Here is a 17,877-nt window from a genome sequence, read left to right on the forward strand (position 1 = left end):
TCAATGACTCAACCATTTGCCTGGTTGGTATTGCTTGTGACCTGTTTTGCCCTCACTGTGACCCCAGTGAGTATTCCTGGGTGTCCCTCCTGGAGTCTCCCACCCGCAGCATATCAGGTACCATCCTCTACCCATCCTGATGCCTCTGTAGTTGGGGTCCAGCATCCAGCAGACACTCAAATACTCAAGGCTGCAGGTGGACCTCTTGGAGATGACAGCATGGTCCTCACACTGACAAGATGATGGGAAGCACATAAGCTGAGGGTGTGGACTTGGGACACGCCTCTGAGATCCAACTTGCTCCCATCTAGAGGGTGAAATGAGGCAACCTGCCTAAGGAAACCACTAGACAGAGAAAAACAGATGGACGAGAACCGAGATTTCCTGTCTCCTGATCTTCACTCTCTCCACTATTCCATAAGGTGAAAAGAATAACATTTATCTATTAACAGGTTACTTATATTCTTTTTTTTTTTGAATAGGTATTAGCAGCAGCTTTCTTTTTTAAAAAATATTTTATTTATTCATGAGAGACACACAGAGAGAGAGGCAGAGACACAGGCAGGGGGAGAGGAAGGCTCCTTGTGGGACTCAGGTTCCCTGATGTGGGACTGGATCCTGGATCCCGGGATCACGGCCTGAGCCGAAGGCAGTTAGATGCTCAACCCCTGAGCCACCCAGGCGTCCCAGCAGCAGCTTTCAATAAAGGATGAATGTTTAATGTAATTTAAGCAAAAGTAAAGAGAATTGAGGCATATATTTAAGGAAGTAGGTGAGCAGTTCTCAGTATGAAAGAGGCCACAAGGGAATACAGTACTAAATCTAAATACTTAGATTTAGATCTGAGTTTCCTGGAGGCCAAGTTGAAAATGGAAAGACGTCTGGGTTATATAGCACTCATCATCTAATAAAAGAAATATTCAAGGTTTATCATAAAAGCTTCATCCAAACGTTAAGCTTGAGTGAAGTTGTCAGCTATATTATAAGAGATAGTGTCTTCAATAAACTTTTATAAGTGATATGTGGCAATTCTTGATAGAATTCATTCTAAGTCTTGGTTCTGTCTAAAATCAGCATTTCTTTGGGAACCTAAAGCACTAGGGTTCAGATATGTTGTTGTAACTTGATTTGACTCAGGATAAAGTTTAAAGTCTTAAAAGCAAATGTGCTCAAATATCAATGTGAAAATAATTTACTGGTAAGGTTTTCTTTTTTAATGATATAAATCTATATTTTATTTTATTTTTTTTTAAGGACAATGATGACCGTTTTTAATGATTCTTGTTCAAAACATTGCTGATCCCCTCATGTTTGCTCCTCCAGGTTGAAGGAAACTTTGTCTCTAGAGATATCTGTAACTTACAGAACTTTTATGAAATGTTGTTTTGTAAACAAATTAAAATATTTATCTTTTCTCCCTACCTGTAACCCTCCAGAGTCCAGAAACTCTCAGTGAGTATTCTTTCTTTTATAGCAATTGTAAATCATCTGCGTAGATTGGGTGGGAATCTGTATTGTAACCAGATACCATTGGAAGGATTGGTGTGTATTATTTCTTTTTTTTTTCTTTTCTAATGTAGACTCACTGCCCTCTCTCACCCTCATCCTTCATTGTCTAGGCCTAAGAATCTGTATTATTAACAAACACTGGGGGCACCTGGGTGGCTCAGTTGGTTAAACCTCTTACTCTTGGTTTCAGCTCAGGTCATGATCTCAGGGTCATGAGATTGGCCCCTGTGTCGGGCTCTGCACTCAGCATGGAGTCTGCTTGAGATTTTCTGCCTCTGCCTCTCCCTCACCCTCTCCCTCTGCCCCTCCTCCTGCTCACACTCAATTTCTCTCTCTAAAATAAGTAAATTAACAAAATCTTTAAAAATACAAAAAAACAAAAAATAAGCTCTGGTTCTGATCCAGGTGGCCAGTGGGGCACATTTGAAGAAATACCAATCTAGAAGAAAATTATTCCTATGTTCCTTAGCTTTGATCCGCCTCTTTGAATATAAATTTTCCCCACTTGGTTTTGATTAGCAGCCAATAGCCTGAAATTGATGTTTCAGGGAAGACAGAGGAAATACATAGGCTCTGGGTTGTTGAGCCTCCTATGCTTTGTATTCCAGGCATACACGAAGTAAAGATGGGGTCTGCTTAATGAACTCAAAGCTTGAGGAGTGAAGGGGGCCATGAAAAAGGTTGAGGGTAAGTGAAGGAAGAGCAGTCATAAGGGCCAGCCTGGAAACTCCAAAGCTGATCTTTGCTGCTTTGCTATTTTCCAAGGCCCAGTCCTGCCTGGCTTCTGCAGTGCACAGAGGCAATCTGTGCCTCACCTCGCTGTCTCTGCCTATGGTTTATGCAAAGCCCTTCCGAGAAGTCCATTCTGAATCAGAGAGGTAGGGCTAAAGTGGGGGTCCACTGGGGTCTGCGGATTCCTAAGGATTCATGGTGGATTTCAGGGGCCCTGAACTCCCTGAAATCATACATGAATATTTTGTGTGTATGTGTATATGTGTATTTTTGTGAAAAGAGTTTCCAGTTACAACTTTCATCAGATGCTCAAAGGGATTAGAAAGGATCCCAAAGAATGGAGAATCGCTACAAATTCCTGGTGCAGCAGAGCTCCATGTTCACGTTGGTGTGTTCCATCATGCTGCAGCCTCAGGTCAGTTAGCTGACAACCTCCTTGGTGACAGCTAGGTCACCAAGTCTCTCTATATAGGAGCCACTCTCCCTGCCCAATCTGAGGATTATGGTAGCAAAGCTGTCAGCCTTAATTTTGACAAATTGTTTTGGGTAATTAGTCCCTTTTAATTGCTCATGGAAATAGTAATTTTAGGTGACAAGATTATTATATGCTGCTTGTTAATGGGTCCTCCAGGGTCAAGAAAACACCTCTGGGATTGCTATGACCTGTTCTCTTCCATCTTTGGCATTCCCCCTTGAAATCACCAGAAAAGACGTTTAGTAAAGTCAGTTCCCACTCTGTGAAAGGTACAGAGCACGAGTTTCCTTTTATCCATTTGCCAAGTGAAGGATTAGAGGAGGACTTTCAACTTTTCCCTGCTACTCACTGCCAGCCGATGCCAGGCTTCACAGACTAGCTGATCATTAACTCGAAGGGCTGAGGAAGTTTCTGGCCCTTCTCTTTGCTTATTTACCCATTCAACCAAGTTGCTTTACAAGCGAGTGAGTTTTAAATAAATAGAGTCCTAGGTGATAAAATATTTGGCTCTCAGCTCAAGTTGAGTATTTTCATTGCTTTTCACTTCACTGAACAGGAGGGTCGGTCTGACCAGTAGGTCAGGGCAGATCCAGGTAATGGTTCACCATGTGCCTGCTCAGGGGAGCAGTGGATGGAAGGCAGAGAACTCTTCTTGGCACTTTAGGAGGCTGGGAATTGACTGCCTGTTTACTAACTGTGTCATTCTGGGCCAGTTGTTTGACCTCCTTAAGCCCTCATTTCATCATCTGTCAAAGGGGATAAAAATAATAGCTAGCTCATAGTTCAACCGTAAGGACTAAATGATATCATAAATACCCAGCATATAACACGAACTGAAGCAAACAAAAAAGATAGCATCTATTATCATTACAGTCCATTTCTCCTTCCGAAATCCAGATCTTATTAAGAAGTCTGAATTAGTGGGGAGGTAAAAAAAAACCCACAAATATTACATTCATACCCAACTTATCTCCATGTCTTCCAAGCTTGTTAAGGTAGGCACACCTAATCCCATGTATACTGAAATGTATAACGATCTAAAATGATGCAGATGAAGGGCACCTGGCTGGCTTAGCTAGTGAGCATGTGACTCTTGATCTTGAGGTCATGAGTTCAAGCCCCAAGGTTGGCATAGAGCTTACTTACAAAAAATAAAATGATGCATATGAAGATAGAAATGACCACATTGCTATCTATTCAAGGCAGTTAACACGGATTTCAGTGTGCATAACCACGTTCCCTGAAATCAAATATTTCTTGTGAAACTGACAATAAAAGAATTTGCAGAGGACCCAATTTTTCTCTCTGGTTTTTCTTGATGGAAAAAACCCAAAGACACTACCTTCATGGTGACTTTTCTTTTTTTAAAGATTTTATTTATTTATTCATGAAATACACAGAGGAGAGAGAGAGGCAGAGACACAGGCAGAGGGAGAAGCAGGCTCCATGCAGGGAGCCCGACGTGGGACTCAATCCCGAGACTCCAGGATCACGCCCTGGGCCGAAGGCAGGCACTAAACTGCTGAGCCACCCAGGGATTCCCCAGGGTGACTTTTCAAAACAGTTTCTTTTTTAGAAAAATATGTTTGTTCTTCTCCCCTGGTTTCATATTTATCTTAAAAATTTTATTCCTAGTCTTTAGAAACTAAATTTTAACAAATTTGCTCCTTCACAGAGCTGGTTCTTAGGTTTATGCATTTCATTTCATATTTTCCTGATCAAATTTCATAAGGGTCAGGGATCACACTTATGGGTATTTCCTGATGTCTGCAATCATACCTCTTTCTCTATTTACTCTTCAGCAAGGGCTGCAGCAGGCAAACTCAAATATTGCATGACAGAGTAAAATGTCATCTCAAGAGTAATGGCTAGCTCTCCAGTAATACCCTCAAGTAAGAAGCTCCTGCTCTAAGAACTGGCAATAGGATAGAGAGCTGGAGCTTTGTGTGTCTAGGATGGCAAAGATCTCTCCTTTTCTTGTCCTGAACACTAAGCTTCCCCAAGCCTTAAAAAAGGGAAGGGAGAGTGCTTAAAATGATCCCAGCTAACTTATTTAGATAGAGGCTTGCTGGAGTCTCCAGAAATATGAATTATACGGAAGGCTAGAGGGTTCAGCAGTTTGCATCTATGTAACGGAAAATAACACAAAGCACATATGCTATGGAGATTGGAATATTTGTCTGGTTTCTACACAAAAGATAAACCCACTTATTCAGTAGTGATATTACCTGCTCTTCTAGCTCCTGTGATCCACATGACACATCTTGACCAGATCAGCTTGCCCCATGTATTCCGATGGAATGCCAGCAACGGCCTCAGCCTCTAATCTCCAACTTCCAACAGCAGCTTGGATTTCATGGCCAGATATCAGAACTGTGCAGCCCAATCCTTCCCTGAAAATTTGCAGTTCAGGTTGTAATGTTGAAATCATATATTATTTGTGACATTTTTATATAGTTCTTATCCATGTGCTAAAAGAGTAATAGAGAGTGGTTTTATAAAACCCCTTTCTCTTGAAAAATGAATTTGTTGTAAAGGAATTTAATACTTAACATTAAATTAAATTAAATTAAAATTTCATCTTGGAATAAGTTAGCTAAGTTAGTCTAATAATTAAAATTTTAGAACTCCTGGATTGTAACATTTGGAGTTTCATATGCAGCATTAATTAAGCTCACATCAAAATAGATTAGCCACTTGTAGATACAGTTACCAGTCACTCTGTTTCTGGAACCAATCCAGAAATGTTGGAACATTGTCAGGCACTTACTAGGTGTTGGACAAGTGACAGAAATTGATGATGCACATTTAGAATATCTACAGAAAAGAAAGTGTCAGTGTAAAGTAGGTGTATATGAGAAAGCCGCCCTCCAGGAAATTTGACCATACTTTTCTACCACCTGCATGATTTCAGTGTACCATAGAATAGGATTAGAGGCCTATTTCTGCCTATGTTCATGATTTTATCATGGAACATAACAATTCTAGACCACACATTTATAGTCAGATGCAAAAAAGGATCCTGATTTTTTTCAGAACTCACAAATGACTAAATTGCCTTCTAGCATTTTTCTTGTCTTTTGAGGAAATGTTCTGAGGAGGCTATATTTTTAAATCTCATTTCAATAATCACCCAATAGGCTGAGGAATTAGTAACAAGTGAGTTTAGACTTGAGTTCAAGATGTAAAAATCATCCTTTTGTGTGACTGTGCTCTGGTGGAGTTACTGCCTCCTGGGGGGTTTCTAAAGCCGTGTGCTTGGAAGTTGGGAAGCAGGGGTGGGTGGTGGGTGGAGGATGGCTGACATGCTTGTGTAGTGTGTAATGTTGTGTGCAGATATTTATATGGTTGTGGCTCAAATAAAGTTTAAGTCCAACTATAATAAAGGTTCTTTGCATCCTGAAACCACTGCCACATGAGTGAGGCGCAGGGTGGGGTTCCCTGTTGGTGGTCAACAGGGTCTAGTCTGGTTGAGTCTGAAGGGGCCTGCTTCTGCTTAGAAAATGATCTTATATTTTAATCAGTGACAATAGACAACTCCCTGAGAGGTGCATCCATTTGAGGACTTCTTTTGACAGTAGATATGCTTGAAATATGATTTTTAAGGTACCCCAATAACTGACCATCAAATACACAGATCAGAGCTAAAAGTAATGTAGAATAACACTGCAGTCACTAGTGAGGTTTTCACTTTGTTTCATATCCTTTTTAGACCACGTGGAACATTTCATAATGTTCTCCATAAGACTCTCAGCTCCTGGAAAATCTCCTTTATTTTCCTTTTTATGGGAGAAGAAGAGGTTATGAAAGAGGGAGAAGAATGAAATAATTGTAGTTAATCATCCTCTCAGTTCCTGATTAGGAGTGTGTATGTGCCTGCCCACCTAAGTTTGTAAATGTGTATTTTCCCCACTAGTTATTTCCCATCTCAGAAAATGGTATCAGCCGAACAAACCAGAAACCTAGTTTTTAAAAAAATATTTTATTTATTTATTCATGAGAGACACACAGAGAGAGGGAGAGACACAGGCAGAGGGAGAAGCAGGCTCCCTGCGGGGAGCCCAATGTGGGACTCGATCCCAGGACCCTGGAATCACAACCTGAGCCAAAGGCAGATGCTCAACCACTGAGCCACGCAGGGGCCCCTCTTTGGTGATTCTGTCTCCTTCCAGTCAATCACCAAATCCTGTTAATTGATTTTCCTAAATATTTCTTCAGTTCCCTTCAAACTAGGGTTACACTAGGAAGATACCAATTTGTTCTAATTCCTATATTATGTTGAGAACATTCATCATTTTTCATGAACTTGGGTTATGACCTCCCAGCTTGGCTTCATTTGAAAGACCATGTCTCCCATCTACCCACAGACTGCCATGGAGTAGTCCTCTGTAGGTAATCTGCTCACCCGTGCCTGCCCTATGTTGGGGTATTGGCTTTCACTTCACTAATTCCACCTTTCCCACTCATTTCATCTTGCCCTCCTTAAGCACTCTGCAAGAATCAGGCTCAAAAAACTCTCTCCTGGTTATTCCTAAGTATGGCTGTTTGTGTACAATTTTTAATATGTTTGTTCCTTTGTTCATTCATTCATTATAAATACATATCCCTCCTTCTTCCCTAAAATAATTAGAGTAGAGACAGGTTATAAGGATAATACGAGCACATCAAAATAGTATAGATTAAAATAAGTGGGAAAAATAGGGAAGTGTGAAGGGAGGGGACATCACTGGCACAGAGCCTGGAGCTGATCCCAAGATGCATAGATGATGCATCCCATACAGTCTATTCTGTATAGAGCCTGGAAGATGGCAGGCCCTAAACTGGCTTTGGGCTAGCTAGCACTGCTCCTTAACGAGAAAAGTTTAGTGTCTCTAAGATAAAATGTGAACTAATAATTAGGAGAAGAACAACTAGTCCCGATTCTAAGAGGTCACACTGTGTGGTATGGTGAGGAGCAGGGGCCCTGGAGCAGATGGCCTGGGCATGGGAGGTGGGGTGAGTGGTGGTCAGCAGTGGTACACATTAGGATCACCAGGGAAGCCTTTAAAAAACATCATCTGGGGCCCTTCCTCAGGACAACTAAGTACGAATCTCTGGGAATGGGACTGGGAAGCCCTATTTAAAAAATTTCCCCTGATGATTTGCTGCCAAGGTCAATGATTTAGAAGGATGGAAAGTCTGTGAATATGACAGGACATTCCTCCCGGAGAACTTCTACAAATCTTTAGGTGTGTCTCCCCTGGAATAGTTCTATAAAGATCAAGCTCTTTCATTTGAGTCTCAATGTCAGGAACAGTGTGTATACACACACACACAGACACAGACACACATATTTTAATTGAAGTATAATTGACAAATAAAACTATATATTTACAGTGTACAGGGTGATATTTGATATACATATACATTGTGAAATGATTAACACAATCAAGTGAATTGACACCATCCACTACCTTACATAGTCCCCCCCCTTTTTTTTTTTTTACAATAGTCAAGATATGGAAAGAAATCCTAAGTGTTGATCAATGAATGAATAAAGAGAATGTGGCATATGCACACAATAGACTATTATTCACCCATAAAAAGGATGAAATCCTGTCATTTTTAACAACAGGGATAAAACTGGAGGGCATCATGCTAGGTAAAATAAACCAGACAAAGAAAGACAAATACTGCATACTAATACTTATATGTGGAATAGTTAAACAAAAAGAAGTCAAGCTCCTAGACACAAAGAATAGAATGGTGGCTACCAGGGGCTAGGGTGAGGGAAATACAGATATGTTGGTTAAATTGATCTGAGGATACAAATTTTAGCTACAAGATGAATATACTCTGGGAATCACAGCGTGGTGATTATATTCAATAATGCTATATTACATACTTGAAATTTGCTATAAGAGTAAACCTTAAGTACCCTTACCACGGAATAAAATTTTTTAAGAGAAATTTTTTATCCCTTCTGAAATGTATGTGTTGAATTTCTGATCCTTAGCGTGGCTGTATTTGGAGATGGGACCTGTAAGAAATTATGAAGGTAAAGGAGATCATAGGGTGGGGCCTTGATTGGCTAGCAGTAGTGTACTTATAAGAAGGGACTCTAGAGAGCTCACTCCAGAATTGTGAGAAAATAGATTTCTGTTGCTTAAGCAACCTAATATTTTGTCAGCTTGAGCTGATTAAGACATGATTTATATGTATATAATTGTACATATATGAATTATATATGTGTGTGTATATGTGTAATTTATGTGTATAACTCATTCACTCTTAGAATATACCAGGCACAGTGCAACTGTGTGTGTGTGTGTGTGTAGTATATAATGATATATATACAAAAATAAACACCAACAAAGCCATCATAGATAGATGATAGATGGATAGATATAGATAAAAGCTAATGTATAGCTAACTGCCTGTCAACTTAATCTTGCCCAAATGTTGTTCTTAACCAACCTTTCAGAGTAATATGTGTATATTATTCAATGTAATGTGCTATGTGAATTCATTAACAACCATGAGCAGCTCGTTAGTTCCATGTTTCACTTCTAAGCAATAACAAACTCAGTAATTGACACACTTAAATGCTTAGTAAAACTAAATCTTTGGTCCAAAATACACCAAATAACCTCCTGGCTTATTTGTATAGAATGTTATTTAGTGCTTTGTACCCTGTAGATCCTTAACAAGGGCTATAAACCATCAAGCTCAGGGATTATAACAAAGTCAGCTTGAATTTTATTTCCATCTCTTAAAAATATAGCTCTTAACATTTGGGACTCATTTTGGAGATTGTTGATAAAATCTATGGGCCCATTCTGCAGGAGAAGGCACATCACACATATATTCCCAAATTTGTATTAAATTTCATGGATCCAGACACTTGCCTCTGGCTGTTCATGGCAGGATACCTCGTGTCCCCCATTCCAGACTTCCTGTAGGTGGCCCTTGCCATATTTCTGTCCTCTCCAGGTTCTGGCAATTGCTCCCCCCTATCCAGCTGTTCCCAGCTCACTATCCTTTCTTGTTCCTACATCCTGACCGCTCCCTTTGTAAATAGTAATTCTTCCAGTACCTCGGTTCCATTGTGCCACCTGATTCCTGGAATACAGCCTCCAAAATATATCTGGGGACCCCAAACCATTTTGAAAAACATGGACTTACAACTCCATTCCACATGAAGATCTTTCAGTTACTTTTTTTTTTTTTTACTGCAAAACAGAAGTTAGTTTTTTTCTTAACTGGTGGAACACTTTTTAAAAGATAATCTTCTATACAAGGATATTTACTCTTACATGTAAAAATTCTCATGGAATTACCAGGGCTTATAGCTTGAGAAACATGGTGCTTGACTTATTTTCTTAACTGGCTGCTGGGCATCACATGTATGAAAGAATTGAAAGCTTGAGTAAAAGACAGATAAATGGCCTCTGTTGCTTGCCTCTAAGCTACGGTCTCGTCATCCTGTCATGGAAGGAAATTAAAATTGTCTGACACATATTGAGTTTCATAAAGCCACACTGTTCCTCTATGGGATCCTGTGTGCCTGTAGAAGTCAGTACCACAAGTAGGTTTTTTGAGGATTTGATCTACAATCTTCATTGGGAATTAGAGCTAAGTAAATTCATATTTAGTTATCAGGGTCTCTCTTTGTCCCTTTTAAAAAATAAAAGAACTATATAAATGTTTCTTTCCTCAGTCCTTCAGGACTTTTTCTATCTTCAGAGAATCCAAAAATAATATTCAGTTCCTCCTAAGATGAATAACTGAAATACTTGTAATTTGCAACCTGCTTAATTATTAACTCCTCAACTGTTCTATTTCTGGTTTGCTTTTTTATTCTCCCCAAATAGGTATTGCTCAATCCAGAATCAATTTATAATTTGTTTTTCTAAGCACTGAGCATGACAGTTTTCACTAGCAAACAAAAGCCCACCTTTAAACCACTTTTCCCCCCAAAACTTTAAACTTGATTTAAATATTATTTTTTATAAGTATAAAAATCATCAAAGAACCTAGAAACCAATATTACATATTTTGTAGAGGATTAGTAAAGAATTAGCCACAAAAGGCAGTAATTTAGGATTGTGCCTATTTTTTCTAAATTTCTTAGAAAAGCTGTTACTCTACAGTAGCTTATAATCATTACCATCATGAAACACTGTAGACATTCCAGAGTTAGAGAAACCATCTGAGTAATGTGATTTTTTCTCCATGCCCTATCAGAATAAGATGAATGAATTATTTAAGATTTAGGTTTTTCTGGGACACCTGGGTGGCTCAGTGGTTGACAGTCTGCCTTGGGCTCAGGGTGTGATCCTGGGGTCCTAGGATTGTGTCCCACATCAGGCTCCCTGCAGGGAAACTGCTTCTCCCTCTCCCTGTCTCTGCCTCTCTCTCTGTCTCTCACAAATAAATAAATAAAATCTTTAAAAAAAGAAAAAAAGATTTAGGTTCTTCTTTTTCATATCACTTTATTTTTCTTCTGAGTTTAAGATCCTTTGCATTTACATGTCTTCCCAACATGGCAAATAACAAAAACTAATGAAGAGGCAAACAAAATGCTAGTTATGTTTTACTTACTCTGGGTAAATAATCAGCAGTGGAAACTAGTCCACTACTTAGATATATTTCCTACACTTCACTGTCCTGCCTTCCTCTTTCTTCCACTGGGCCTCTGGAGAAGTCACCTCTTAGAGAGCTGGTTCCATGATTGATTTAAGGTTGCAACACCATGGATCTACTCTAAGTCAACAAGCAAATGATAGAAAAAAATGTATTTATAAAGAACTTATTTTGTGCAAGTCACAGTGATAGGTGTTATAGGAGAGCAAAACACAGTAATTTCCTTAAATGACGTATAACCTACTAAGTTTGAGGCACTAAGACAAATGGGTGCATAGTTATAATTCAAAAGATAATCTGATAGACTCCAAAAGAGACATAGAAATAAAAGTGTTTGGGGAGTCAACAGAGGCAATGATCATATGGAGTGGAAAGGATTTGAAAGGGGTTCTTGGACAAGGTGGATATTTGAGACAAGCTTTATTTAAGAGCCACAATTTGAAAGAGTCTTTGGGAAGGGTATTTTCATCAAAAATAAAACCATGAAATAAGACAGAAAGAAAATAATAGGACATGGCTATTCTAGTCATATCCTATTTGGCTGAAAAGGTAACTTTTGTGGAACCCTACAAGTCAGGTTAAGGAGATCAGGCCTTGAGCCTAGGCAAAGGGAGGTGGCTGAGAGGCATAAAGTAGGACTGATGAGGAGGCTGTTGGAGGTAAATGGGAGGAGGGGGAGGAAGGTAGAGATAAGTGCCCATAGCAAGAAACTGCATCTGGGTGTGAATGACCAAGACTTGACCGCTACCTTCCAGAATATCAAGGTTGCGGGGAGGGCAGAGATGGATTAGAGACAAGTTGAACCTGCCAAAGACATCATTTTCTTGTTAGACTAGTCAGCTCCCCTACTTGTGAAGGTCACTGCCTTCACATTTTCACCTAATAAGTTAAGCAGCTTACATATTTCAGAATAAAAATTCCCTTTTCATGTGAAGATGATGTGTTTCCAAAGTCTTTCTTTTGCTAAAAGGCAAAGGAAAGTTCAAGCATAACAGAGCCAGGAGCAGCAGCTATGGAAGAGAATGGCATCTAAAGGAAGAGATGTCGGCCATGGTCTCAGTATTTGTGCAGATAAAACACTTTCTGGCTTTGTGACTAATAAAAAATTAGCTTTCCCAGAAAGAAAAAAATGTATGAATTCAATGTTAAAATGTAAGGACTCAATGAAATTCTGACACATTGTACAACATGGATAAAAACCTTGAAAACATTATGCTAGGTGGAGTACGCCAGACACAAAAAGGCAAATATTGCATGATTTTTCTTATTTGAGATACCTAGAGTAGTCAAATTTATAGAGAAAGAAAGTAGAATAGTGGTTACCAAGGGCTGATGGAAAGAAGACAAGGGAGTTATTGTTTAATGGGTACAGTTTCAGTTCGGGATGATGAGAAGGTTCTGGAGACGGATGGTGGTGATGGTTGCACAGAAATGTGAATGTACATAACACCACTGAATTGGATACTCGAAAAAAGGTTACAGTGTCAAATGTTATGGCATGTATATTTTACTACAATTTTTTAAAGAGCAAAGGTCTTAAAAAAAAAAAGAGCAAAGGTCTATTTTGTGTTTCTATGATGCCAAATTCCAGTTCACTAATTTTTAGAGAGAAAGTTCACACTCTGATCTGATAGGATCATGCCCGCAGGTTGGCCTTTCTACACGGACCTCTGTTCTATAGGAGAAGTCATGGTCTCTAAGAAGTTTGCATGGGGAATTAGGAATCAGAGCAAAAGGAGTTGGGTATGGTAGTGGCTACCAGAAGAGAGATTGGCCTAACATTCTTGTCCTCAATGTAGAAATATATCTGCCAAGGAGGTCTGAATCTTTGCATTAGCCAGTCTGAGTACTCTTCCTCAAGATAGTGTAGCCAACCAAGGTTATTTTTCAAAGCACAGTTCATCATAGTCACAAATGCAGTGAGAAAATATGATGAACACATCAATAGCTATCAGAAAGAATGATTAAATCTAAAATACTCACTAGAGAGAAAAGGAGTGACATCCGGGAATATTTCTACAGGATCAAAGTCTGATTTTAAAGTGAAATTTTCCTGTATCAACCCAATATGCATTGCCCTTGGCATAAATGCTTTGGTGTCTCAGTGACAGTAGAAGACCAATTAATAAGGCTGTTTATCTTTGCAGGTTGACATAGCACATACGGGACTCTGTAGGATTGAAATATGCTACCAAAGAAGGAAAGAACATGATGTGAAGTGGAAGAAGCTGATAAGAAAAAAATGAGAAGAAATGTTGAGAGGGAAGGGAGACTAGCAAGGAAGGAAAGCAGTTGTGAAATAATGTTATGAGAAGGAAGAGGTCTATTAGGGTTCTGCAAGATGGAGAGCTAACATATCCCCAAGGTGCTGGAAACAGCTGCAAAAGCTGTATGAAATAGTTTTAGAAGAGAATTAAAATATGCTTTAAAAAGAAAATTTAAAGTCAGAGTGGTGACCTGAGTGGATACCTGTCTATCTGGAGGCTAGGATTTAAAGTTCATGTAGGCATAAGCCTCATTTTGGGTGAGGCAAGGTGTTGGAACTAAGATCCCCAAAATCTAAGGCCCTCAGATCCAAAAAACACATATTTCCCCAAGTAATCCAAATTCCATGCTTGATCCTTATTCAGACTTGGAGCTTAAATTTATATCATATTCCAGGAAGCCTCACTTAAAAATATAAACAGAAAATTCGGTCAGGAAATTGATGCCCTGGCACTCCTTGCATAAGTAAATGCAAAACCCACACAGGAGAACACAGACACACCTAGGTGGCAAGGGATCCTCACAAAATGACAAGACTTACTGAAGATGAGCCCATGATAAAAAAGTCATAGAATAGCAAGTAACAATTTTTGTGTGAGGTACAGGCAGTGGACACAAGATACGGGAGGATTAGACCCAATAATGTGAGTTACTAGAATGGAACTTAGAAAGTAACAACCAGGGGCACCTGGGTGGCTCAGTGGTTGAGCGTCTGCCTTTGGCTCAGGTCATGATCCTGGGGTCCTGGGGTCGAGTCCCACATTGGGCTCCCCGCAGGGAGCCTACTTCTCCCTCTGCCTGTGTCTCTCCCTCTCTCTGTGTGTCTCTCATGAATAAATAAATAAAATCTTAAAAAAAATAACCACCAAAGAAAAGATCTTTAACATTATTAAAGCTATCACAGAAGTAATTAAAACACAGGAATGAGAAATGGAAAAAGACAAGGCCACTTTGAATAATGTTGATGCTGCTGCTGCTAATAATAGTACTAATAATAGTGCTAATAATAGTACTAATAATAGTGCTAATAATAGTATGAGGTATTAGTACTTTTCCATTTTATAGAAAACGCAGCATGACATCATCACCTCCCAGAAGCCCCTTCTCCTAATATCAACACTGTGGGTTTGGATTTTAACACATGACTTTGTGGGGGGTGAGGGGGTGGGGGAATGGATAGGCACAAATTTTCAGTCTATATTCTAGAGTACAGGGTCTTAACCACTACACCAAACCAAAGAGCAAATTTTATTTCCAAATGAAATTCCAGATTCCAAAAACTTTCAAGATTTCAAAATTACAAAAGTGAAAAAACTTATAAAGAAAACTCAGTGAATGAATTAAACAGCAGATTAAGCACAGGTGAAGAAAGAATAAGTGTAAAACAACTGAAAAAAAAATCTGAAAATATAGCACAGAAAGAAAAAAAGATGGAAAATATAAAAGCAAGAGTAAGAAATATGAGAATAAAATGAAAAGAACCAACATATTTCTAACAGAAGGTTGTAGTAGGAGAGGGTAGAGAGAACAATAAGTAGGCAATATTTAAAAATGTAATGACAGAAATTTCCAGAATTGGTGAAAGATATGAATGTTCAAGAAGTGCAGTGTAAGTAAAGGTAAATCACATGAGGACATTTTTTAGTGAAACTAAGAAAACTAAGAAAATATCAAAAGCAAGCAAAAAAAAAAAAAAGAGTGGGATTCCCTATAAATAATTAGATTAATAGCACATATCTCAATAGCAGCCATAAATTCTAGAAGATTCTTTATCTGAAAGATAATATCTTCCGAGTCCTGAGGAAAGATTTTTTAACCCTGAGTTTTATACTCAGGTAGAACATCCTTCAAGCACAAGAACAAAATAAAAATCCTACACTTAGATTCTTGCTGAAAGAACTAATTAAAGGATGTAGTTCCAGGGAAAAAATGAACTCAGAAGAATGTGTAGGATACAAGGAGCAATGGTGAGCAAAGAGACTGGAAAACATTGAGAAATCAATTTAGGGAATTAAACAGTGCTAGGTAACATTAAATGGAAAACTGAAATGTGATCAATTGAAGGTCCTCAATGCTCCCATCACCAGGGAGGAGAAGAAAGATATTTGGAACAGTGTTAGAGTTCACTAAGTTACTTGCGTGTATTAAAACATGAGGGCTTTATCAAAAGAATTGAGATTGAATGTTGAATTTTCAAATAATTAGAGGGGGAAAAATAAAGGAAAATTTGATTACAGTAGTAGAAGGAAAAAAGGAGAAGAAAGAGAAAGAATAGAAATAGCATGGGAAAGTGGGAACAAACATAAGGTGATGGAAATAAACGTAACAGTGCTCACAGGAAGTACGAATGAACTCCTTGGTCCATGAGACTGAGAAGTAAAGCCAAATCCAGCTATATTCCATATATGGGAGAACTTCTGAAACTTAATGACATAGAAGGTTGACATTAATGAGACAGGAAAAAAAATGTCAGATTTATATTTCCAACAGGATGGAGAAGTAGGTATAAGAAAACCCTCTGCCACCCCAAAACACCTAGATCTGCATAGATCGCTAAAGGACACTTTCAAATGTTTTATTAAACTCACAAGAAAATAGGGGAAATTCTTATAAGACAGAAGCAGCAAAGAGGAAGCCCGGACCACAGAAGCAGATGAACACAAACACAGAAACTGGAGCCGCTCTGGATCCGGGGTCAGCGGCTCCAGCTCAGGGGTCAGCGGCTCCAGCTCAGGGGTCAGCGGCTCCAGCTCCGGGTCAGCGGCTCTAGATCGGGGGTCCGCGGCTGTAGGTCGGGGGTCAGCAGCTCTAGATCAGGGGTCCGCAGCTCTAGCCTCGGAGCCAAGCCCAGCCTGCCCTCCGTGTTGTCAAGCGTTAGCGAACCGGGCCAGGCCCGGCGTTCACATGCTGTCTCTGGCTCCCCGTGCAGAACTGAGTGGTTTAGACAGAAATCATATGACCCGAAAACGCTGAACTATATCTATCCCTCTAGAGGAAAAGTTTGCTGACCCTTGCTCCCGGGGTCCAGAGACCTGAGGATTCATGGCTGCCGGGGTTGGCGTGAGGTGAGGAGTGAGAGCGGGAGCCCAGGCCTCCCGTCTGAGCACCGTGAGGACGATTACGTGGAGACTCCTCCAAAAGACACCATCGAAATGAATCTCCTCTCTGTAAAGGGGGAGTTGAGGGGACATCTGACTGTTTGCAAAGGGTGCAGGCCAGGAAACCTGTCAGCGCGCTGGGCGTTACTCTGAGGCTGGTGCTCATTGCCCACCAGGCCCCCCAGGCCCACCAGGCCCCCCAGGCCCACCAGGCCCGCCGGCCCCCCAGGCACGGAAGCCCACCAGGCCCACCAGGCCCCTCAGGCCCCCCAGGCCCGGAGGCCCACCAGGCCCACCAGGCCCCTCAGGCCCCCCAGGCCCACCAGGCCCACCAGGCCACCACAAAAGCAGCCGGCTGGCTCCGAGGTCCACTTCCACCGGTGTTTTCTCTGCATCTGCCAGCTGTATTCTAAAGAAGGTGTTACCAGCATTTCCTCTCTGTTGCTTCTGTGCATTTTAAAAAAACAGTTTATTTATTTGAGAGAGAGAGAGGGAGAGAGCGAGTGAGCAGGGGGAGGAGCAGGGGCAGAGGGAGAAGCAGGCTCCCTGCTGAGTGGGGAGCCCTATACAGGGCTGGATCCTGGGACCTCGACCATGACCTGAGCCGAAGGCAGGTGCTTAACTGACTGAGCCACCCAGGTGCCCCATTTCTGTACATTTTTTCATTCGCTGTGGAAGACTGACTAGTCTCAAGGGAATAGTTTCATCCTTCAGGGCCTGACAGGGCTGGCGGCTGCCTGCAGGCAGAGGACACATTGGGTTCTCTCCCAAAAGCAGGCCACTACGACATCATGGCACGACTACCTTGGGGCAAGCCACCCGTGGCCGGTGGGAGACCTCCTGTGGAAGCCAGGGCCTGTGATCCCATCTCATATATTAGTCCTTTATTTCTCTGCTCATAACCCCCCTTTAATCTCCACACCATCAATAAATCTTGTCACTCACTGCAGGCTGATCACAGCTATTAGGGTGCGGAATTAAGGAAATTTCCTGTTTTTATGCTTGTAGCCAAGCTTAGAGAGAGAACAGCAACTGCCCCTGGAAGGCCAAATGTGAGATGGCAAAAGATGGTCTTCAGAGCACGGGGCTGTGGTTGGAGCCACAGGACTGGCTAAGATGACGGGCTGCCACCAGGACACGTTTGTGTGACATGTAGCCATTGCCAGAAACCTG

The 17,877-nt window shown here is 40.6% G+C and overlaps 1 protein-coding gene and 1 long non-coding RNA gene across 4 annotated transcripts in view; one reads left to right on the forward strand and one right to left on the reverse strand.

Annotated features, from left to right (window-relative positions):
* The window catches only part of CCDC148 (coiled-coil domain containing 148), a 285,404-nt gene that overhangs the window by 18,038 nt on the left and 249,489 nt on the right, over positions 1-17,877 (reverse strand). For both annotated transcript variants that reach the window (XR_005384565.1, XR_005384564.1), the window contains exon 14: positions 4,945-5,109. The gene's annotated coding sequence lies outside the window, so the exon portion shown is untranslated. The remainder of the gene's footprint in view (positions 1-4,944; positions 5,110-17,877) is intronic.
* Positions 118-14,409, forward strand: LOC102153153. 2 transcript variants are annotated; one of them, XR_005384566.1, is made up of 7 exons: positions 118-422; positions 1,437-1,452; positions 2,118-2,196; positions 2,275-2,387; positions 2,522-2,656; positions 4,957-5,128; positions 13,489-14,409. It is a non-coding gene; the product is annotated as an uncharacterized LOC102153153 (long non-coding RNA). The 2 variants fall into 2 exon arrangements; XR_005384567.1 differs by lacking the exon at positions 1,437-1,452.

This window comes from Canis lupus, chromosome 36, assembly GCF_011100685.1.
Source record: "Canis lupus familiaris isolate Mischka breed German Shepherd chromosome 36, alternate assembly UU_Cfam_GSD_1.0, whole genome shotgun sequence".
NCBI lineage: Eukaryota > Metazoa > Chordata > Mammalia > Carnivora > Canidae > Canis > Canis lupus.